The sequence below is a fragment of the Ischnura elegans genome, chromosome 12 (genome assembly GCF_921293095.1).
Source record: "Ischnura elegans chromosome 12, ioIscEleg1.1, whole genome shotgun sequence".
Lineage (NCBI taxonomy): Eukaryota > Metazoa > Arthropoda > Insecta > Odonata > Coenagrionidae > Ischnura > Ischnura elegans.
Genome location: NC_060257.1, coordinates 81,102,271 through 81,127,940, shown reverse-complemented (window position 1 = coordinate 81,127,940; position 25,670 = coordinate 81,102,271). Strand labels below are relative to the sequence as shown.

Below are 25,670 nucleotides of genomic sequence, written 5' to 3'. Positions count from 1 at the left end.
GATATTGTTTTGGACCTCCCCGCCGACACTCATTTGCTCTCCGCGATCTTACGATTGATTGAATTTCGATCGACTCACATCCCTAATATTGGTCTGACGCAGCTCTGCATTCCTCTCTCCTATCCGCTGGCCTTTTCATAGCCACGTATTTCTTCTCTTCCACATCCTTTATAATCTGTCCCATGTAACTCATTCGGGGCAGTCCCTTGCCCTTCTTCCCTTCCATCTGTCCGTCTCCGATTCTTTCCATCAGGTCATAGTGCCTCAAAATGTAGCCAACTGAGTTGTTCAGTCTTCTGCCTAAAGTTTTTAGAAGACTCATATTTTCTCCCACTCTTCTCAGCACTTTATCATTACTTACTCGGACGATCCATTTCATCTCCATCATTCCTCGGCAGCACCACATTTCTAATTCTCCCACTCTTGCTTTGCTTTGTTTTGCTGTAAGCGTCCAAGCCTCGCTTCCATAAAGAAAACATGATTCATCTGTTGAATTTTCTCCTTTTTTTCTATTCCTGTATACTCAATTCTTCTTTTTGTAGAAAAGTAAACGAATATTCACTGAAATTGAAGCACTCGGAAAAAATGGGGAGCAGCAAAATGACATTATTTGAGTAATGCGAAAATAAAGATGAAATGTTTACTTACTGCATTTGATTTTGCATTACTATAGTGCGGTGGGAAAACTTTTTCACCAAAATTTCCGTATATTTCCGTCCATTCGCTGCATTCAGTGTACATGGATAAAATTTTATTACAATCCTCGGAAAGAGTTAGAAATGAAAGTAACCATATCATTCAAACTTTAGTATCACTTACATTGTTGGTTTTTTTACGAGCGGGGTACGGTTGGAAACGATTCTGGGGAGGGTTACTTTTCCTCAGATAAAATGCCTGAGGCATTCAAATGGAGTGATTTGGCAAAGTAAGCACTTAAAACAGAAATATTTGTTATTCAAACCATTTATGTTCGTTTTTATTTCTTCTTTCACGATACGGCCATAAATGGGCAATGAAAGAATTTACCGCAATCAAGAAAGCCTCAGTTATTTACGATCTATATTTATGGCGGTAGATTAGGTAGGTATTCAAATCACTTGGTTGGAGAAATCTGGAGAAAAAATCCATTAATTGAAAACCAAAATTCTAATAAGGCAATAACTACAGTTTGGTGAACAGATTGTTAGACTCTTAAGCTTCATAGATAAACCAATTTAAAAATGTTGACGCTAACTAGCTTAATTTTTTTCGCGTTAAAATCACTCCACTGGTAAATTTTTCAGCACACCGGATTTTTTTCCAGGTACACGATTTTAATTCTCTTTTTTCTGCTGCTACTTCACTCTTGGCCTTTTATTCGTTATGAAATTCACAAACGCCATCATTCACCATTACGCGAAATTGTACGAAAAATTCAAAAAGGAAATATTATTCACCCTGCACAATTATTTCTCTGTGGATTTTTAGCACAATTTGTGCATTGCAGGTGACTCCGTAAAAATATCACTGATGCTAGTCCCGGCATTCTTAAATTATTCACCATTACCATAACCTGCAGTTATCACCTATTCTTCCAAATCCCAAACCATAACTGTTTATATAAACATAGGTCTTGTGGAGAAAATTTGACGAATATATGTATCAATATAAAAAATGTGGTGCCATTGTTTCAGCTTATCTGTTACATACACCCAAGCATGTTGTCCAATATGGTATGAGCAATTTCAATTCTAAGATTTAATTAATTTCTTTCATACTCCTGTTCAATAAATGCATTCGTTATTATTCGTAAATTTAATGAGCTTTCATCGAAATGATTCATGATTTGTTTCCCTGCATATGGTGTAAGATTATGTCGAGCTTAAGAGTTTTTTTTAGAAATCATCGCTTCGCACTGGTTCAATTTTTTCAAGAATATATTTTCTCTCAATCAAGACACGGAAATAGAGTTTAAATAGTGTTTTTCAGACCTTGTTTTCTATTTTTCACTTCTCTGCTAAATAGATTGGCCATATGGTAGACGCAATTGATATATAGGTGTATTTTTACCTCTAATGGCCTACTTCTTCTTGAACAATTATTTTCTGGGTAATTATATTAGACATATTTTTTATTAATCTCGTTTTTACAAATAAAAAACAATAAGTATGCGTAAATATGGGAAAGTTATTTTTTACATGATTCAAATTTTAACTAAGCATTTAATGAATTACTGAAGTTATTACTGCATTTTTAACTTTGTCATGGGGTATACTTTTGTACTGTGACCGTAGGAATTCATCATTTTTTATTTTCATTTTAAATAATCAAGTAAATTGTTTGTCCCATATAAACTAGAAACTATATTTGTTCTGGTATTTGTCTTCCAAGTCCATTATTGTTTGTCCACTACTATTCAATGATTAAATTCATATATTTTCGTTTACTTTTGATTGAATTTAACATAGGAAAATCAATAGAATAACCGTAAAAACAGTCGGTATCCCTTTTAAACTTACGAAAACTCTCGCAATATCTGAATTCAAAATATTTTCGTTTATTCTCCTCTGAACTTTGGAGGAATTTACTGTAATATTTGTCCTGTAAACTCCTTCCTTTTTTCACGACTAAGAATTCAGCTGTGTTCGTATAGTTCGGTCGCTTTTAAGCTCTGTGGGATCCAGTTTGAACACCGGATGGGGATTTTGAGGTTCATGAGATGGCTACGTTGCTGCTTACGGGTGTGTTAGGCTCAGCGTTACGTATTGGCGTTCCATGGCAAGTTCATCCCAGTGAGTAGGAATATCCGCAGAGGGTTTAACGTGACCAAAAACTCCACTGAAGGAAAGGCATCATTGCGGGATTTAGCCAAAACTCATTTCGCCGTTTCTTTATCAAATAAGTAAGGCAAGATATCCTGACTGAATCATTCACTGATGATGATATAGTCATAAAACGTATTCCTAATATCATGCAGAGGTGCAACAGTGAAGGATATTAGCGAAAGTATTTTGGGTTGTTTCACCCTAATAATTTTACTACTTTATTTATAGAAAGAACTATTATTTCGAGAAAGGTGCAAAGGAGATAATGCATGGTGGGAGAAATCAAAATATTTGTAATCTTCCATAGAAACTGGGTCTTCATTTCCGACTCTATAGGGTTTATTTCACGCATTCACCTTTACTTCGTTTCAAATCAGTACGGTAAAAATTCATAAAGAGTGGAAAATGACTAAGTGCTTCGAATGCACCATATCAACAATGAACAAAGATGAGCATACCGTTGTCAATGAGAAAAGACAATTCGGCGTTGTATTCAGTCATTAAATTTCGTTTTCAAACTGAGTATAAACTATTTGTAGATAAGATTAAAATGTAAGGTATATTTTAAATTCGAATGACCACTACGTTAAATTATTCCAGACCCACTAAATGCCACTGTCTCTCAAAACTAAAAGTATGCATGGAACTGTCAAGCAGGATTAGTATATCCTCAAAGTATCCCGCAAGCACGTTGAGTTTAGAAGTATGCCTAGTGTCTATAAAGAATTGCTGAAATATTATTAACGTGCTCCGTTGCTAAGAAACCAGCATATTGAATAGCATTTTCATGCTGACATTTAGTTTCAAAAATCTGAACTTCCTCGGGTCCTATTGTTAAAATTCACTTCAAGATGGAATTTCTGCTAGCTCCATGGGAAACCAAAAATGGTTTATGAACTTTAAAGTAATTTTGTTACTCGCTCGCATGATTCGATGAGATTAAAAAGCAAATAAATGAAATATAAACACAATAAATATAAGGTACATGTTTGCCGTAAGTACATGGTTTATTTCCGCCATTGAATTTGTCCAAATTCTTTAAATTTTAGCTACAAGTAGAAATTTATATAGAATTATATGTGTTTATATTTCACCGTGAGGATTTGGCAACCCAATTCAAAGGAGAACGTAGCTCTGCAAATATTGTACTTTACTCTACTCACATGAAGTCAGTGCCATTTGGAGTAGGCACCGTTTTTTCCTGATGTTCCTTTTCCGATACTCAGTGGTTGATCCATTGTGGGAGTTGGGGAGGTTATCGCGTTGATCCCCGCCAGTCTATTTCTAGAAGGGTCTTCTTTCCTTTCCCTTGCCTTGCGACTTCATCCTCTGGAATACTGCGGCTACATTCGAGCTGCTCGTAACGCACCGTAAAGGGTATGAAGCTTCAAGACCTGTGAATCCTTCGTATTCCCATTGTTTACCACCAAATCTCATGACGCAACGCTTTGATCCCACGGACTTAAGTCCAAAAATCCTTTTATTCTTACATAGTGATATGGAGCGTATGATTCTGCAGTGAGTAGGATAGTTATGAATGAGAACTTGTCTATTTTTTTACTCATATCCAGGATAAATACCCGAAATGAGGGTATTTTTAATAAATTATATTTTTGTTAAAGAAGTTAAATAGTAAATTGGTCCTCAAAAATATACTATATATTAATTTTCATTGATGGGTATTAATCAATGAGTATTAATGGTTATAGGTATGTGTTCATATAAGTTTTAACTTATAAATACAAAAAATTCGTGAATTTATTATCCAATAAAATTTTGACGGTAGCATTAATTTTTCTATTCATTCATGATACGTCTTTTATGAGAAAAAGTGAATTATATCATCAAGGAAAATATATGCCACTGGAAACGAATAATGAGCCTCTTAAGAGATGATTTTTTGAATGCACCATTCCGATTATACTCAACTGACACGTATTTAGAGTCAGGGAAAATGTACAGCTTGTAGGACGATAATCAATCTATTATATGCGCTCACGTTTGGTTTTTTTCGTGTTATCAAACCGGTACTTGCGAAGTTAACTCTTGGGGGATGCCTTTTTTGTGTACTTCGCATAGTTTTACTCTCAAAAATAAAATTCGAGGAATCAAGCGAGATGGAGTGGAATTGATTCATAATGAAAGATGATTTGCAATTTTCCACAAAAATAAATTTAATCCGGCCCGAGTTTCGATGTTACTACACCATTTTCACCTTGAAAATGATGTACTAACATCGAAACTCGGGTCAGATTAAATTTATTTTTGTGGAAAATCGCAAATCATCTTTCATTCTCAAAAATATGTTAAAAGTCAAATTCAAAACTTCTGAGGCTATTGTGGAAAAACCAGATATTTTTATAGCACTTATCCCGTCATTTTTAACAGTACTAAATATAGAACACTTATTGTACAGGGACAAGTCTTTTGTGCTACTTTTCTGGTTTTATAACCTCAAACCAATGCCTGATTTTATTTTTGCATGAAATGATAGAATGCAAAAATATTTTTTTACGTCTGTTTTTTTAAACATGATGGTACTTTAATCCAAAAATATATCCCTCAACATAAAGGAATGTCTTTTTTTAGCCTTCACGCAGAGTTCTAGAGTCTCAATACGAAGTCTTGGCATTCCCTTTTGGTGTAAAATCCAAGTGCATTCTGGTGGCTTTTTTTCCGGGTGCCTTCGCCTGCTCAGAGTTTAAGCACGTATGCCGGTCGAGAGCCTGCAGATCCTTATATGAGAGAAGAGTTGTGCTAGATTTATTGCCCTGTTGTTGGTGGAAGATGGATTAAATCGGTATGAGAAATACTCCATTGTGGGCTACCAGAGACAGAGCTGGAACGTTAAAGCTTAGGGAGCTCTCGGCAAAATACCCGCGATCTTTCTCATGGTAGCCAGTTGCAAGTGATCTGCAATGAATCATTTCCCCCCAGAGAGAATTGGGGCATCTTGCTAGAAGAGGACGAATAAAAAGAACATTGACGCCTAAATCTTACAATTAAACTTCCTTGGTTGCAATGAAAATTCTACGGTTGCATGGCTTCTATTGAGTGGAGTACTTAATTTCCACATCTTGCCAAAAGCAAAAGTTATTTGAATCTTCATCAATACCAGAAAAAACCTTTTGTAAACGATATTCATTTCAAAATTGTTTTTTTTTCACAGATAGTAACTTCCTTCAATTGCTCTGATTGGATTTAAAATAAGAAAATAAAGTTTCATGTTGCCAGCCGTTTCCCAATGAAGATGGGGTCCTGTGAAGTGGCATAATATTTACACTCTACAATTGTATACTTAGTATTATAATTTTCTACGTTACTGCTATATGAAATGATCATTTAATGCTAAACGAAACAAGGGATGAAATAAATTTACTTGCTCAAACTTTATTTAGGAATTATAGGGTTGAGAATGAAAATAAAAAAGTGAAGAAGTTGACTTTAAAATTTAGCATCTGATTATTTTTTAATCTCTTTTGATATTCGATTTATCCAAAGTCATTTTATTCCTTTAACATTATTTTTGACACAAATTATGCGTGTTATTAACCGCTATTTTTATCTTCATTCCTAGCAGAACAATCAATAAGTTTATATTTTAAAATTTTTGAGATTTCATATATTTTCAAAAGGCATATTTCATCCTCTATCTCGCTTAATTACAGCTAGTTTCAAACTCTTATCTGAGTTTAATAAATTATAAGTTGTATATTCTGTGATATTTAGCATCAGACAGTAATATTTATCCACAATTATTGTCATCAGAAACCACCTGGTCCATGGCAAAAAAAAGCCAATGGATTTTTTCTCGCAGAATATTTCTCATAAGTGAAAATCAGCTTTAACAATATCACCAAGTGTCATTATAAGGAAGATAAAGAATAGAGAATTCACTAGTGCAGCTTAGTTGTTATCACAATGCATATTTTAGAATCGTCACATGCAATTGAGGGCGTTTGAATCCAAGGGGCGCAAATGCTTTTTTTCTAAACAGAATTAGGTACAGAAATTAACGGAATAAACACACAAAAACTTGCTGACCAAGGGATACGAGTGAATCTCTGTTCAGTGCTGAAATCAAGTAGAAAATCAAACGCTAAATTCTAAATAACTATATGATCTCACTTGTTTTCTTTACCTATATTCTTTAATTTCTGTACCTAACTTTGTTTAGAAAAAAAATCACTTGTAACCCTTGGATTCTAACGCCCTTGATTGCATGTGATAATTCTAAAATAATTCTAAAATCGTGATAACAGCTAAGCTGCACTGATGAATTCTCTATTCTTTGTCTTCCTTATGCGACACTTGGTGATATTGTTAAAGCTGATTTTCACTTGTACAAAATATTCTGCGAGAAAAGTTCCATTGACTTCTTTTTTGCCATGGACCAGGAGGTTTCTGATGACAATATTATGGATAAATATTACTGTCTGATGCTAAATATCACTGAATATACAGCTTATAATTTATTAAACTCAGAGAGAGTTTGAAACTAGCTGTTATTAAGCGAGATAGAGGATGGAATATGTCTTTTGAAAATATATGAACTCTCAAAATTTTTAAAATAAGTAATTAAATTATATTAAAGTATTTTTATTAACCCCCCTCATTGTTTAGGGAAGCATGTTCAATTTTTGTGATTCATTTCTACAATGTTCATTCTGCTACGCTTTTGTAGTTGAGGAGACGTATGTGAGTCGTGAGATAGTGGCTGCTGAGTATAAATGTCACGGACTGAGACTACTGCGGGGATAAGTTACGCGATCCACAAATCAGGCCGACTTGCTGTGCCGAGTTCTGGGTCACTACACTGCGTCATAATGGCACAAGCAGGGCCGGGGAGAAGGGGTGGAAGATCCTATGGACCTCACGCGACATCTGCATCCATGGCAACGCTGGCAGTGTTAGAGGCAAGGGAGTACTGACGGGTTTCGTGGCACGGCCAGTGGTTTCATGAGTAATCGCACGGGCCCGCCTCGTGGTATTTACAGTATCGGGGTGATGTAATCGCCGGTGTAATGTCCCGCAAATTGTAGCATCATAGGGATGAAGGATGCCTGCGATTCACGAGTGTAACCATGTCAACTTGGATGGTGCCAAGGGTGGTTTAAACCTCTCCCGAGGAGGCGACGTGATCAGTGCTTTCCAGCGACGCGGATCCCATTATGAAAGTCCTAAAAGTTCCCAACCCTAGCAAATCTTCGCCATGTTTAAATACTCATGTCAGTCATGTCTAAAGTCAATTAAGTAAAAATAGTCAGTTTAGTCATGATCAAACAAGCGGAAGGTACACGTTTAATGTCCACGGGGAGAAATCTTAGCAAAAGTTAGCAATCAACCCAAATTTGTGTACAATAACCAGTTGGAGGAAACTTACTCGGAAATCAATTTTTTATGCTAGGAATTGCTACCTAATGGGACATCAAACTAGCGGAAGGTACACGTTTAATGTCCACGGGGAGAAATCTTAGCAAAAGTTAGCAATTAACTCAAATTTGTGAACAATATCCAGTTGGAAAGTGGTTGAAAATGTAAAGGAAGAAACTTTTACTCGGAAATCAACTTTTTATGCTAGGAATAGCTAGCTATAATGGGACATGAACAACTTCTAGTATTGTTTTTCTCTAAGTATATTCCTTAATTAATTAATTAGTTTTTTTTACATTAAATGAAGAATATATCCGGTTAATTTCATTATTATGTTTCCAGTAATTTGCTAATCATTTAGCGTGATTAAAATGGACTCCTAGCTAACTCAAAGATTGTTTTCCACTAAAATCGTTTTTTAATGCAGCCCTTAATCACGTAGCGGATGTATTTTGAATTATTTTAGTATTACCATTCACTAGTTATCTTTTATATGCAAAGTAAATTTAATGTTCCATATGGAATAAACAATTGCTATGATTATTTCTCGAAAAACTCTCTCTTCAATGCGTCTCTTCATCTCACAGCAGAGACTCACTGAAAAACACGTAATTTTATCATTTATACCTTGGGCTGCGCGTTGGTAAGTGAATGAATCAGTCCGTCAGGATATAGGTTTTGCTTTATATGAGGAAAAAATTATATCCAATTGAAGCACTGATGTTGGAGTTTATCAACACAGCTTGAATAAGGCTTCGAAATTTTTTTCTTGGATATTTTTAAACTTGATACAAGTACTGCTATAGTAAGGAGACAAGTTTGCTACAAGTCACAAAAATAAGAGAGAATCCACAAGATTGGGCTCTATATGAGAGGAGAATGTTTACTGAAGTTAATGATAAAATAAATGGAGTTGGAGGAGGGAAAAGACAGAAGATAATACTTGGAAACATCAAATGAGGGAAATCTGATAATATGAACAGAACGGCAATGGATATAGAAAAGTGTAAAAGCGGTTTATCTCATTTAAGAGCCATAAGGCAGGTTTAACCAGTTGGTGAAAATTTTACTTCCCATGATGCATCTAGTTGCCAAGACTACAAAGTAATCAAGAACATTCGGTTGTGTTGCTGTAATAGACTGATTTGGGAATTTTAGGATATTTTTGTAGCAATGATATTAATTAACCTAAGTCATTGAATACCTGCAAAATGTTTGTTTTATTTCAATTTTTTAAGTTTTTATTTTTATAAACAATACGAGATATTTTATTAGATTAGAATTGCTAAGGATATTTTTTTGTTTTCTGTTTGCCCCTTTCTTCAAGGTAGATTTACTTCATCCTTTGTAATGTTTTGTATTTGTTGATGTAAAAATACTTTGTACGGCTCACTTACAAATTAACATGGGCGCGACGAGGACTTCACAAAAAATCAGACAGCGATGATACCATGTTACCAGACGATGTGTCTATGTCTTGAAACCCTTCTTAAATTCGTGAGTTAGGATAACAGTTATCATTATTTTATATTCCTTAGTGTAAATGTTTTACTTGGCAAAAACTGAAGTACAGAGCTTTATCTTGGTTGAGAAAAGTATGTTTGACTGAATTTATGCCCTAGTTATGTGAAACTCTCGTGCCGGCAGCTACTTCCGGGGTAATCCATACCGCAAAATATCCACATATTAGTTTGTAGCACTTAATACTGCTCTATCAGAATCATTGTTATCTAAATCTATTTCTACGAAGTATTGATTATCATGTCCTCCTTACTAAATCACCTCCACCACTGTTCCAACGTGTGCATATTTACTTCTGGACGTGAAAAACAACTGTCCTGTACGAATCAATCCATGAGTAAATTTCTATCAAATAGCATCGTTTAAATACCGCTTTTGTTGAAAAAGTAATTGACGATATTTTACAGCATTTTTGGCACTGGGAATCAAAAAAATAACGTAAAGAATAGCAGTCATTAACAAATTGGAAGGTGAAAACACATAAGTGAGTACAGTCTTTATGAAAATAATGTCGCTTTCGGCACCGTTTACATTATTTTCTGATAATACTTCAATAAAATACGATTCTCATTAGCTGATTTTCGTTAGATAAGCCCGTATATTTATAACTACTGTTTTAACCAACTTGATTCAATGATGACGATTCAACCATTTGCAAAAAGAACTTTATGAACAATTTTAGTATGAAATCTTGGAGTTTAGATGGTTAGTTAAAATATTATATTTTTTCGGATTTTATTTTCCATTTGCAAGGCTTAATTAATGAGATGTACAACAAGTACAGAAGCTGGTCGAGAATTTCCGGAGCGCCAGCAATTCCGTTTTTCATAAATGGCATAAATCCCAAATTTTTCACAATCAAATATTTAAAAAAACAGGTCTTAAAAGAATAATATTTATGAAAAAATTTCTTTCATAATTTTATCTTCTACATGATTACAAATATTGCTGCACCCACTTTCTCTTCCCTGCAACTTCCCATCGCAAAAAAGACCACCCTCGTGCATATTGCCCCACACTGGCTCTGATGGCATAGTCATTCCGTCGGACGGCCGGCGAGGAGAGTGGGCTATTGACCCGATTAGGTGCGCTGTGGTGTCGGCGGAGCGGCGACGAGGCATTCAGCGGTAGCGGGGTCGTGGGTGTCGGGCCAAGCGAAGGAGCGCCACCCCACCAAGGAACACACGCCTCGACTCGCTCTGAATAAAGTTTTGGCGGATGTTCCTATGTAGCTGGAAATTGATTTACGGTTCCTTATGCAGATATATCGATATGAAATTATATCGATAGGTCTCAGTTTCTCCTTTGCTATTAACACTAGAACCGCGGACGGGACTTTTTTGTCCCATCGCCCTTTGCAAATGTTTGCCATTCATGTACTAGTGGTTTGATCCCTTTGAAATTTACCAACTTGTAATAACTTTTTATGCCCTTTAGAATGGTTGTACCGAAAATATTGTACGATGTTTGGTTCGCGAGAAAAACGACGATTTACCTTGAACCGCGGGATGGGACTTTTTTGTCCCATATGGGGAAAACATACAATTTCAGTTTTTTTTGTACACTTATTTTGTATTTAGCATAATAACAGTTTATTACGAAGGGGATCGATGCACATATACCGTTATTCTGCCAGTTAGAAGCGCAGAAGGGAATAATCTGTGCACTGCGCCGGCCGCCTACTCACGCAGCGCCGGCCGCGTCACCTCTGCCCGGCGCTGCGCCCCTCTTGACAAACAACGCTTTTGCTGTCAAAATAAGCTTACTTTATTCCTAGTTACACTTATTAAAACGTTTTAAACATTACCTAAACACGTGTTTTGTTCACGCAAACCACAAAAAACCGTCAATTATACTTAAACATGACAGGATCAACGTATTTTGTCAATGGGACAAAAAAGTCCCATGCCGCGGTTTTGGTGGGGTTGGAAAGTTCAGCGGTTCTAGTGTTAACCCATTATAACCCAATGTTGCTTCTAAGCAACATAAGATATGTATAAATTTCAGGTCTATTCAAGAAAGATTTATACAACTTGTTCTTTGGTGCTATTAACTTTAATGGCGAAATACGTATTTGCCACAATAGTTATAATTAGGTACAAAATTTTCCCATTTAAAAAATGAAAAGTCTTGAAATTTGATATCTCCCAGAAGCAGTTCTGGGTTAGAAAGGGTTAACCGCATTGGTAATATAAATTTTAAATTATCTTTAAAACGTCATGGCAACCATAGTTCTCATTTTATATCGGCAGATATTTTCAATGCAAAGTAAATGGGGACAAACTCAAACTATTTTATATAAGTCTCCCCCCCTACGAGATAAACAAAAATTTAAGGATATAATCCTTATCGCAGAGGTCACATATAGGACATTCCGCTTCATCTATTATCGAGCAAGAAAAATCATATCGAAAATCCTGGAATTCGATTTTCTCCATATACCTTTTTTATTTATTAAAGCAAGCGACTGAAACTCTTGCTGAAAGGTAAAATTAAGGTAAAAAATAACATAAAAATTAAAGTAAATTAATACAGCAATTATAGTCGAAGTTATAATCGATACAAGTGTGCATTCGATAGATCCCTTTTCCTTCACAGCCAGTAAGCTGAGTTGGTTGAGTAGGTTGCCACGAGAAACTTTAAAGCCCGAATCAGGTGATAATTCTTCACACACAAGTCCAGTGATCATTTCAGTTGATGCCAGTGAACACCTCTTATTATATATACCTGCTACTTCATTCATTCACGCGACGTCTTAAGCGCAAACATACAAATAAATTCACAGTAAGGAGAGAAAGGGATAGGAGCATAAAATAGAAAAAGGACGAGGACAACGGCGCCCTCGTAGATGGAAAAGGCTATAAATCAGAGTGTTAAAATGCGGCCTGACTGGGAGTCGAACCCAGAACCTCCCAGTTTCCGGTCGGGTGTTCTATTTAGGCGGGGATTTATGCACACAAAAAACTCTCTTTCCTTTGGTCAATAGAATGGCCGATGTATCCGATGAAGGGCAATATCCGCGGATATTTGGATCCGAGGTATCCGATTCGACCATCCCTAGTTTCTAACATAAGTTTCAGTTGATACCCTCATTGAAGTGTATTTCTTATGATATTCGGATCACTCTACAGTTAGTAGTCACTAGTGGTAACTTTTGCAAACCTATTTATGCTCGCTGTGGGTGACAACAGCTAATTTAGCATTTTTTTTAATCTTACGTTCTCGGGCGAGTGTGGTGCGACGAAAGATCACGCACGCATTGCGTTACTCACAGAACTTAACCCATTAATCCCCAGCGTTGCGTTAACGCAACATTATTGAATCCTAATTCTCAGAACAATTTTCTACTTCAGAATAATTTTTTTCTTCGATTAACTGACTTTTTTGAGTATCTCTAGTTATAATTTTGTCATTTTCACCAACATTTTCATTTATACAATTGTATTATTATGACTGATGGCGTTTGGCATAAAAATCGATGCGCACACACGAGAACACCCTAGGAAAAATTGACATATCCCATCATGCCCGTTAAGGCAGAATGGGGAATTTCCTCCAAAGGAATACTGATAACTTCCGGCGAAGATGTCGAGTGTGCAAATCAAGGTTAAAAAATAAAAGATGTAACATAAATTTTCAAAATTACTTTTTTGTATTTATTTACCGGAGTTTTCCCAGCGTTGCGTATACGCAGCATTATGAAAATCATCTAATATGATGAAAATATTTTTTTTCCAAAAATTCATCTTAATTAGGTCAAAATAAATTGGAAAATGCGAAACAACCGAAGTTAAATAGGATCGAAGTTTTTCCCGGCGAACAAGTTGAAGGAAACACTAAAATGCCTGGCTGGGTCCATTTGACCCAAGAGAGAGTATTAATGTTGATTATTTTGAAACGAAGAAAAATTTAGACTCATATTTCATGACTTTAAATTATTTAGTTTGGTTTACCACAGTGTAAAAGTTAGGCCTGATATTATTATTTTTTCTATTTTTTCTCATCACTTATACCTGTCATGCCCGAATGGATCATTTCGACCCAGACTATCAAATTCATTTGAAGCCTTTCTACTGTTCCATTGTATTCAATGTAACGGTGTGTTTTATACTGATTTTTTGTCGAAATGTTACTGTAATTACTTTTTAACCTGATTCCATTGAAATTCATTGTGCCTCCCAAACCCATCAGAGGAAAAGTGATGGGTATTCACAAATTTGTGGAAGCTAGTTCCCCATAACACCTTAGACATTGTAGAACAACTGCAAGTTTAATATTTTTCGTCCAATTAAAATTTTTACTACCAAACTAAACACTTTCTAAACGATATTAATAAATAAACTGAGAAGGAATTAAATATTTTGAGTGAAATATGCAAACATGGTCATATAGGGTCAAATTCACCCACTCGGGCATAATAGGGTGTAAGGATTGGTCGGGCATGCTAGTGTTAAAAGCCCTGAATACAGTCTGGGGAATAATGGGCTAAAGACTCCCGTCGTGATCATAAACCGCTATGCAGGTACACTTCACGGATCGCGCGTCCTCTCCCTCTGCCTCACCTCACCTCAGCGCCTTCTATTTGACGGCATCACGACGTGGGTCGCCACACCCATATCCACTCCCCCGACGACGAAGCCGCACCCCGCCGGGACTCTGCGCGCGCGCGCGGGACACGGCACCACCCGCTCCTGCGATTAATCGACTGCTCGTGGAGTGTGGCGATGCATCGCCGCTAATGCCTCGTTCACATTACGATTGTCCGAGCGATTGTCCTAACGATAGTTGGCCGAACTAGCCGTGTGAATGCATATCCTGACAATAGTTGACGTAGTTCCAAACGATGCCACTTTACGATGGTTAGGTGCTGGGAGACCGGCAAAGGAAGCGACAAGAGAAAGACGAAAAGCTGGTGAAGCTCTATTTTTTTCATGGATTTATCCTAGGAAGGAAGAATATGGGCGGAAGAAAAATTATTCGGTAAATACACGTTGAACACAGTAATATCTTGTCCCTGCATACCTCAACAGCTTTGCTAACCGTCAATTTCCCGTTCACTTAAGATGTCAGCACTAGAGGGCAGCACTGGTTTTAACCATCGTCGTGTGAATGCACGATAGTTCCGACAATCGCTGGAACAATCGTAATGTGAATGAGGCAACATCGTGAAGACTTGTTCGCGCGTCAAAGTTGCGACTGCTATGGGTGTCGACTGTTGCGCCTAGCTTTCACGCTGCGAAGAGGTAACGAATCGACTGAGGTCTCGATTCGATCTGTTAACCGAAGTTCAACTTGGAACACAGTGGGATAGAGTGGTTATGAATACATTATATAAATTTAAACTCGCTTTTAACGAATTTCAGGGGATAATCGTTCTATTGTGTTATAAACGAGATTTCGTTATATCCATATTAACAAAGGATTTTTCCCTATACATCACTGGATTGCCGGTTTAAATTCCGTAAATCGTCTTTCTTTAAGCAACAGATCTGTAGTATTTAACCTTCGTTCCACTCTTTCCATCCAGCATCTGTAGAGGGAGGGATTTTAATAGAACTATGTGGTGATGGCCGCACGTGAGAGTAACTGATGATAAGATAAGGAACGGTTAAGTAGCGAATATATCCTTCATTTCTTTATAAAAGAGGAAATGATTCAACTGATTTGGGCGTTACTTGGTGGAACGGTGAAACGTTCTTGGTGAAACAAAACTCAGTACTATTCCACAAACTTTTTATTATTAGCTTTCAACTAGTTTTGGCGTTTATACCGCCATTATCAAGACTTATGGTTTTGTTACACCATGAGGGAATAATTCCCTAAGGGACTTAAGAATAGTTCGTAATATCGGAAATTTTGTATTATCCGTACGCGTCACTTGAGGGGAAAATAACATCGGCTATTATAAGAAAGTCCTAGGGACCGAAAACTCAGCTCTTTATAGGCGGGACTCGTTACATGTGTGGTCGTTTCAAGCAAATTTTACTGAATATCTATTTTAAAATATCGAGTGTAGGTCATCAGACTGGGTGATTAAAAGTAATTCTTTGTCAACTCCATCTTCAGGGCACATAGAAATAATCATACGAGAGTACAACAGCCTGCGTATTTATTTTTATTAATTTTATTTACTTGCATACCACCGAATTCAGCTCTATACAGCCTTTTACATCGGGGTAATTAGCACCTTAACAGTGTGGCGTACACAAACAACCGTGCCCTGGATATCGGTAACTTACCCAGGCAGGACTGGAACCCGCGACTTCCTGTATGGCATGCGAGGACACTACTCTGCTGCCACAGAGGCCGGCCAATATCATTGCTTATTTTATAAAATCAATACTTACCTTATAATTTTGTTATACGGGTACACCAGCGGTGTAACTATGGTGGGATTATGAATAGTTCGTAATATCGGGGATTTCGTATTATCCGTACGCGTTACTTGAGAGGAAAATAACATTGGCGATTATAAGAAAGTCCTAGGGACATATGGACTATGGGGGGATTAAGAAATAAAAGAATTATTAAAAACTATTGTCTGGTTTAGAGTATAATAACTGCATCTGCTTAAAGTTTAATTTTTAGTGCTAAAATGATGTGAAATATATTTCCAGGCATGTCATTTTTCAAAACATTTCCCCGTGCCATTGCCTAGTGGATGGGGTTCGCGACTCCAGGCCATCCCATTCCCCCGCCAAGGCATATTCCTAGTTACGCCACTGGGGTACATCATTATTGCTACTTCATATTTGAATGAATCCTCCTAACACTTAAGGTAACGAAACGTTGGCCAAGAATGACCATTTAATTACCCAAAATGACTACTTACACTCGGTATTTTTAATGGATATAAAAATCAAGAGGTTGAGAGGGATACGCTTATGGATACATTAAAAATGGAAAATATCCATTTAACTATGCAAGCAAAGGAAATAATGACGAATTGCATTTTAAAATTAATGCCTGCGTTGGATCAGAGAAACGCAAAAAAATATACTTAATTTCCTCCCAAAAAAGGGTGGATGATATTATTTCTCCTTCGCAATTGTCACTTGATTTAATTTTCTAATTCTGGCATGACGTAGCGTATTGCCTATCTTTGGACTCATCTGTGTTGTAAAAGTAGCGAGATATTGTTTTGGACCTCCCCGCCGACACTCATTGGCTCTCCGCGATCTTACGATTGATTATGAGAGAATGGGAAACCAATATTTGGTTTACCCAACTCCCTTTTCTTAAGCATGTGTCATTCATAAATACTGCAATTAGAGGCGCAAAGTGCAGTGTCTTCAGCAAATGAAGCAAGTTCACCATGAAAATTTCTTGATGTTCTCCGTGCATCAATCATGGATATTTTTGGAAGTAAGGAAAGAAAACTTTGTAAGGTTCACTGTTATTTGATTATGGGCACGACCCGTGTTTCGTAACTTGGTTACATCGTCAGGTGACTGATCTTGCATGCATCATACATTTATACACAAAGTGCACAAGTGACAGTGAGGACATCTATCGGAAAGGATAATTAAATAACAGTGAACCTTACAAAGTTTTATTTCCTTGCTTCCAATATGGAGAGGTTTCACAAAGTAAAGCCTGAAATTATTAGTTATATTTTGGATATTTTTTCCCATATTTTTTATTTTTAGATAAAGCATATTTTAGGGTAAACTTCTAACCCATACGATACGTTCATCTCGTGACTAATCTCCCCAACAGCTCTATGTAGCGTTTTAGTATCGATGCTGGCATCTCACAGCCGCCGATCGCGCACCGTAGCATTCCTTCCCCAACGCACCATCGCCTCTCTGCCTCCGGTCTTTTCTCTCGCGCTCCTTACCACCCCTTTTTCAAACACCCCCTGGCAATCCCTGTTGACATCCCCCTCCTCCTATTTAATGTTATTCATTGACTCATCCAATGTGACTCCCAGATGAAGGATCTGGTACTTTCCCGGTGAATCTTGTTGATGAAGTCTTCACGGCAAATCAGCCGGATCAAGATTGACATTGCTGCCAACGTTTCAATGGCCTTCTCTGCCATCGTCTTCAGGGCGAATGATGGACATGGTTAGTGGCGGGCTTATATACCCATTTGGGGAGGTCAAGTCGTCTGTGATTGGTCAGTATTAGGTTGTCTTCCTCCTCATACCTTACTCATTCTTTTGATCATGGGATTCCATGTTTTGCTGAGGTTGAAACCCGCGTCTCCATTCATTTTTTTATTTGCGATTCTCATTTCAATGGCCTCTTTTGTAAGACGGTCCCAATAGTATCCCTTTGCCTTGCGGAGGATTTTTCTTTCATTGAACTTGATGTTATGATTGTATTTAATGCGGCTACGGCAGATTTCTCTGGGCATACAAGCCTAATGCACCGTTTGTGTTCTGATATCCTGGTTTCAATTGTTCTTCCGGTTTCCCCAATGTAGCTATCTCCGCATTCACATGGTATGTGGTAGACGCCAGAGGTCTTGAGTCCCATTTTGTCTTTAATCTTCACCAGTTGGCTCCGTAGTTTTTCTGATGGGTTGTGACTTGTCTTAATGTGTCCAGATATTTAGTGTGACTCATTATTCCCATCAAAATACACTGAATAATTAACAAGGCATTATATCTTTAGCCTCAATACATTTAAAAAAATCATAGTGCATCAAGCTGTTGGCTGCTGTAGCTATGCGTTTTAAATTGAACAATATATATTTTGTTTTACTATTTGTTTTCATAGAATTGTTTTTGGAATACTTATACCTTAATTTTGACCAAGCCCCTTTCAATATGCATATTGTAAATCATAAATAGTGCTATCAGTGTATCAAAGTGCAGTATCGTCAACAAATGAAGTAAATTTACTACGAAATTTTCCATTAGACTAATCATTTTTCTCTCTTAATTTTTGTCGGACCTTCAAATATAGAGGGGCTCGAGCAGATATTTTCTCATATTTTCATAATTAGATTAGGCATATTTAAGGATTAATTCCTATTCCATCCGATATTTCCGTACATATATCCATCTAACGTATAAGTATCGATGCTGACATCTCACAGCCGTTATCCGCCCACCTTTGAATTCCATCCCCATCGCACCCCCGTCTCTTTTGCTGCCTCTCTGCCTCCGGACCTGTCTTCACCGCCCCCTCCCTCTCGAGCACCCCATCCTCCTTCCCCCGTTGACATCCCCTCCGCCTCCTACCACCCCCGGCTGGGTGTGATTCGCTTTCATTCCAGCCTCGGGTGAATTCTTACCTGCTGTCTCCTTTCGCTCCCTCCCTTGGCATTCTTCTGATCCTTTCGTGAAATATTCTCCTCCGCTAGCTCCTCTTCTTCGCCCAACCCACTCACTCAACCGCCTACCTCACGCCTTGTTCCTCCAGCTGGGTTACTCGAGAAAGTTGAATGTTCTAGCCACGATTATTACGACAGAATATTCTCCACCTGACCTGTCGCCACTTCATGCAAATCTTTGCATTTTTAAAGAAAGAGTACAGCTACTTTTACGTCTACACCTACGTAATACCCCGCAAGCCAGTGGCGTAGCCAGGGAGGTCCGGACCCCCTCTCCCCAAAATATAAAAACACTGTTATTTTCTGACGAATTTTTCTGGGGTTCTCAACCAGGTTAATGCTATTATATAAGACCTGTTATCAGCTGTATAAAAAGCATAAGGGTTGAACGTGAAGAATTTCAAAAGACCTACAGCCAATCGGACGACACCTGAGCCGCATTGTTGTCCTCGGTCGATCCGGTTCAGTGTGAAATTGGACTTCCATAAAGTAACACGGCCCTGAGGATGGGAGACAACTCGTCTTCCGAAACGTCGGCTTATATAAAAGCATTAACCTGGCTGAGAACCCGAGAAATATTCGTCAGAAGTATTCACCAGGAGAAATTAAAATCGTTTGCAATTATTTTCCATCACAAAGTAAACCAAAATACTGAAAAGTCATGAATTTACAAAATATTTCATTGTCAAATGAAGTTTTTGCGATTATGACATGTGTTGATATTAGTTTGAACCCATTACTTATTACCCTGTTTTTCAAAAATTGTCCTCCCTGGTTTCGGACCCTCCCCCCCCCCCCCCCCCCAAACAAAATTCCTGGCTATGCCACTGCCGCAAGCTCCTTCAATAGGCGTGTGGCAGGGAGCGTTTGGATACCAGCCTTTATCAATTCATAACCTCATAATTCTTCAGTGATAGGGGAAGGTTGCCTAAATCGCACCAGTTTTCGAAAAGAAAACGAATTAACTCAAAAAAAATGACAGAGCATACGTTTAAAATGCTTTTTAATATTAGGTGGAATGTCTACTTCTCCCACAATTTTTTGGAAATAATCAATTCCAAGTTTAACACATGTATAAAAATTCAATTTCAAACCTCTGCAAACGGTGCTATTTAAGCAACCGGTTTCCCAAATCGCACCACTGGAGGCCTAAAATAGGAAATGATGTTTCAACGACAATGAGAGGCAGAGAGGTGAGTAATTTAAGGTTATTTTTTAAATCGCTTAACAGAGCAAACATGTGCATTAAAATACCCGTAACGTAAGGAACGAAAAAAGTTAAATAAGTCATGTCTTTGACATAAATAATAAATTTAGTTTTTTGCTTGATAAAAAGTCGGCAATAATTGAAACAAGATTGACAATCGTTGAAAGACAAGTGGAAGGGAAAAAGAGCAAGGGACGGCCTCGAATGAGTTACAAAGGACAGGTCATAAATAATGTGAAATAGAATAAATATGTAGCTATAAAAAGTTTAGCGGATAGGAGAGAGAAATGTAGAGCTGCGTCAAACCAATCCTAGGATTGTTGACTAATGATGATGATGAGATGTAAAATAGTAACTGCCTGTTTTACTGATTCCAACCAGCTTCCCGAACTCGCATCCTCTGTTTTCACGTTACATCCCTTCACATATATTTCTCCCATCCAGCCAACCCCAGGATGCTACTCTAAGGACACTTTTCTGATATGCTTTCACAAAAACTCCTTATCCAAAAAATAACCGTGCATTCCTGCATATCATCACTAAAAAAATGGAATAAATAGGAATGAAAATAAAGTCGACGGCATTTTAAAAAAATAACAGCGCCAAGTTGCAAGGAACTTCTTGAGCTTGCACTTTGAAGAATACACTCGCATTTTCCAGTTTTTTCCTGTCTTTGCTGCAGTTTAAAAAGAAAAAGTGAAATGTGGAGAGAGAAAAAGTGGATCGCGTGCCTCTTGAGTTGCCGAGGCTAAAAATCAAAACCGAAAATGAAATGGGTGATTTTGCACGTTTTTGCATAAATATACGCAACTACGTAGATATATTTATGCAACGGAAATTACTTGCTAGAGGTCGTTCCCTTTGTTGGTTGCGATGGAAACTTCTTTGGGCTTCTCATTGAACCACTCCTCTCATTTGGAATAACCTTCTAACATTGTATTGTGATCGTCAATTCATCGTTATCACGAGAATAGGCGATGAGCGAAGTTGATCCACAGTCTCCCAGCAAAATTACTTTTATTTAGCGTCATAAGAGAGCTATGGAGAAAAAAGAGAAATTGTAGATATGGCTTCACGAACCAGCTATCCGGGACTAGTATGTGATTGACATACGTTCGTAATTAGATTCGCAAATTTTTCATCTTAGCATAAATTTTTGCAATTTCTTTTCTCCCTTCTGAAACTATTTAGGTGATCCGATCATAATGCCCTATGCTTTGAAGAGAAATGAATGAATTTTTACAATGCAAATAGGATCACTTATGTAATCGAAAAACCATTCTTTCTAATGTTCATAAATGTTAGTTATCTATCTTCTGAGGACTGCATGCAGCTCTGTTTTTATTACCATAACAGAGAAAAAATAAATTGGACAATTTACTGTGATATTCGTTCACATGTAGATCTAAATCTTCTTTCCATGCATTAAACATACCACAATTTTATTTTAACTAGTTCAGCTACGCCAATGGTTACGACTACATCATAAATTCTCTTCGAAAACCATTTTTCAAAATATTTCCACTGTGCCCCATAAATTGGTTGGATGTTTTCCAATCCCATCACCCTTTTTGATGTGTCTTAGGAGCAAATGAATTGCAGACATGAGTTCCATAAGGTCCGCCGTCAATTTCACTTCAGAGAAAAGAGAAGCCTTTTGCTGTTATTACAGGAGGTGCCATGATCGAAAGTCTTGAAAGATAAAGATTAAAATCGAGGACTCTAGGCTAGACTATGGAATAGATTATGGATTAAAATTAAGCACTGTAATAATTAATTATTTTAGCTGATATTTCACGTCCTCGGACTCGTAGTATTTTCATCAGGTCTAAACAATCTTGCGAGGAGTAGAGGATTGAACTTAACATTTAACGAAACACATGAAAAGGAGATCTCGGGTCAAAGATACGAAGTGAATGCGCTACTTCGCAGCTATTAGGCAGCATTACCAACCATGGCTACCATTCTGGATATGGGACAGAAATATGTAATCCGTGTGCTAAAAAGATTACTACGGTAGTTTCCTTCATCAAAGAAAACGAAATTCATTAATTGCGATTCCTTACCCACCATTAGTGTTTTCATAATATACAAATTATTTGGTTTTAAAAATCCCAGTTTACACGAATGGTAATGGTGAAATTTTATCCTCATTTGAAAAATGCCAGATTGGCGCCCATGCGATTCCACTCTACGTGACGTCACCGGGACCTAATTTCTATATAAGTAGATAGGAGTTTTACATTGTCTGAGATTACCAATGCATGCATGAGGCACAGAGCTCGGGGAAACATGTCTTAATACTAATCACCGATTAAAATTACCTAAGTTCGGAAAGTTTCCTTCGTTTGATAAGGTAATAATGATCCTTATTTATGCCAAGCGCTACCTACTAGCAGGTTACTCTGCTACCTGCTAGCAGCAAGCATCGCAGTGGCGCACAACATCCTCCCCCCAAGGTCACCTCACTTTGCGGCAGCGGGAACCAGAATGACGTCACACGGACTTTTCCCAGCATTCATACTAAGCCGTCGCGTTTTCGCGAGCTTGAAATTTTTCACTTTTCGTTTAATCGCGAAAAATAGATATCGTCATTTAAAAATCTAAAAGCGTGAAATAATAAGTAATAACTCCAGGAGTAATAATAAGTAATAAGATTTAGGCAATAAAAAATAATAGGAAACCACCCTATTGTTGCAATTCGACAAGAATTTCGTAGGGATATTTTACCCAGGATTTTGCAGGGACATGCTCGAATCAATACCGAACTAATACTCAATATATTATATGCTACTATATAGTAGCATAATAATTTGCCTAGGCATGGGTGATTGGGAACATAAATTTTTATACAGAAAATATGGTTATATGTAAAAACTGATGTACATATTTAACTGAGAAATAGCTATTTTAAATATTGTTGGTGACTTTGAGCATTTCGAGCTAAAAATGAAATTTACTCTAAAGCAAATCATATTGTACAGGTGTCCATGCTGCACCAACAAAATTAATTTTTAGTTCTAAACTAATGAGTGAATAATGAAAAGCATATTCATACTCTTTTTAATGTAGTTAAAATTTGCAAATTTTCCTGAATAGATTTATTCTTTTGAAGTGATCATTATCTTTTTCTAGCGTGAAGAAATTACAATCAAGTCAGTATTACTCATTTTTTCAACCGTAAAGTTGACTTCGGTCATGATTGATTGATCACTGATTCATGATTTTACCCAGGACAAATTTCGAACCGCAAGTATTTTTTCCAGGGATAACCAACGTCTCCATCAATGTGCATTTTATTTCCTAAGGCAACTAATATCTCTGCAGTCCGTGGTGTGACTATAATTTAGCGCAAAATATATCCATCCTATGATAAAAAAGGAAAGGAAGGGAAGCCATACATAATGGTGATCGTAGGCCACATAAAAAGAAGCAAGGCAGTAAAAATAATTCGCTCATCATTGAAATTCCAGGGGAGAAAATCGATGTTAGCAACAATTAAAGTTGGTGTGTAACACATATTATACACTGGACATGATTATTTTCTTATGATGAATAATTTGATTCTTCGTGTAAATAGCACCAAGTAATATGCTAATACAATGCCAATACCAAGGTATACATGCCAATTACCAAAGACATTCCATAGATTAGGTACATTTAATGAGGTCAAAATACGGCTAGGTAAACATCTATTAGAGATATGACACTGTTGACTATTTTTTTTATTATAAAACAATTGCACGTTAATGCATGTATGATCGATAAAATACAATTTCGCTGATTCATCTTCCTCCAGCATCATATATTTATTATTTCATGTGATTGAGCTACTTATTTTCTACAATTTCATGAATGTTTTTTTCGATGGTGAATTTCTTATGCGATGAGAATTGAAGTGGTGTTAATTTATTAGATTGTAATAAAACTGCGTTTTAATGATAGTACAACAAAACTAACTAATAGAAGTATTTAACTAATAGAAATGACAAAAGTATAAAATTATACCACTGGTTCCTACATTACGATATTATTTATATTACCAATTGATGAAAGAATATTTCAATTTGAAAATTGAGAAAATTAGAAGGCGTAAAACATTCTGAAGAGCCATACACGGACTCAAAATGTAAAGGAAATTACATGACCTGCTACCACTTTTTTGTTGTATTCAATGTAAGAAAACATTATTTGATATTCAGGTAAAACACAAAGATTTACATAAAATGAACCTTTTTAATTTTAAAAAAACATGACATGTAGTTTTCTTTACAATCAGGTCGCAAAGTTAAAGGTTACTAATTTTATTCTGCGCTTTATGGTGAGATTAAACTTTTGTGTAATGGCGAAATGAATAATCATATCCATACGTAACAGGGATAGCAAGGCAGGCGTAGGATAAAGAAATCCTTTGCCCCTTCGCGCTTTCGTTTCCGTGCATTGCAGCACAAAGGTCCACTTTCCAGCGGTCGAGAAATATCAAACTATGTCGCCCTCCTCTCGGCGGAGCAGAGATCCCGCTGTGGGAAGGGAGCCTCGCAGAGTTTGAGAGAAGGACTACAAAACAGGGGCGACCTCTAAGTGCATTTCCCTGCTTTCCTATGAATACATTGCCGAGAATCGTGCGTATGACCCTACATTCTGGTAAGGCCGACTCTAGGCCGCTGTTTCGCGCTCTTGGAAGAAGCCTCGCATCTCATGGCTTCAAATGATAAACTAATAATACCGGTTGCTTATAAATGAATATCGGGATTTTAACGCTTTATAATATTTATTACATTATATTTACAGTTATAAATTATATGTCAAATTAAATGGCAACTTGAACAGTTTTATTTTTTTAGCAACAATGAACATGTGTGTGAAATGTTTCCGCCGCGATCCGCTAGAAAGCGGTAGTAGCAAAGATGGCGACTAGTGAACAGAAAGCGTTTTGTGTTTTACTGTTTGCAAAGACTGAATCTGTACAACATGCGTTCCGCATTAAATTCTGTTGTGATCCTCCAAGTGACAATAACATCCGTAGATGGTATCATGTCTGTAGTTACGTTATCAGTAGTTAGCAACAAACGTTGCACAATAACTACAGATTCAGTCTTTGCAAACTGTAAAACACAAAAGGCTTTCTGTTCACTAGTCGCCATCTTTGCTACTACCGCTTTATAGCGGATCGCGGTGGAAACATTTCACTTACATGTGCATGTTTGCTAAAAAACCAAACTGTTTGAGTTGCTCTTTCATTTGACATATAATTTATAACTGTAAGTGTAATGTAATAAATATTATAAGGCGTTAAAACCCCGATATTCATTTATATACACCCTATACTAATAATTTTAATAATTTACAAAAAGAAAGCTTGTGTTTACTGCTGATGGGGTGGAAAAAAGGAGGAAAGAGCAAAAAAAGTCAGAATTCAAAGAGCAAGAAGAAGAAAAAACGCCCTCCTTCACCGAGTTCCTCCGACTCAGAGGATCAGA

At 37.0% G+C, this 25,670-nt stretch overlaps 1 protein-coding gene across 1 annotated transcript in view; it reads left to right on the top strand.

Annotated features, from left to right (window-relative positions):
• Window positions 1–25,670, top strand: part of LOC124168649 (acetylcholine receptor subunit beta-like 1) — a 310,521-nt gene that overhangs the window by 211,931 nt on the left and 72,920 nt on the right. The window lies entirely within an intron of this gene.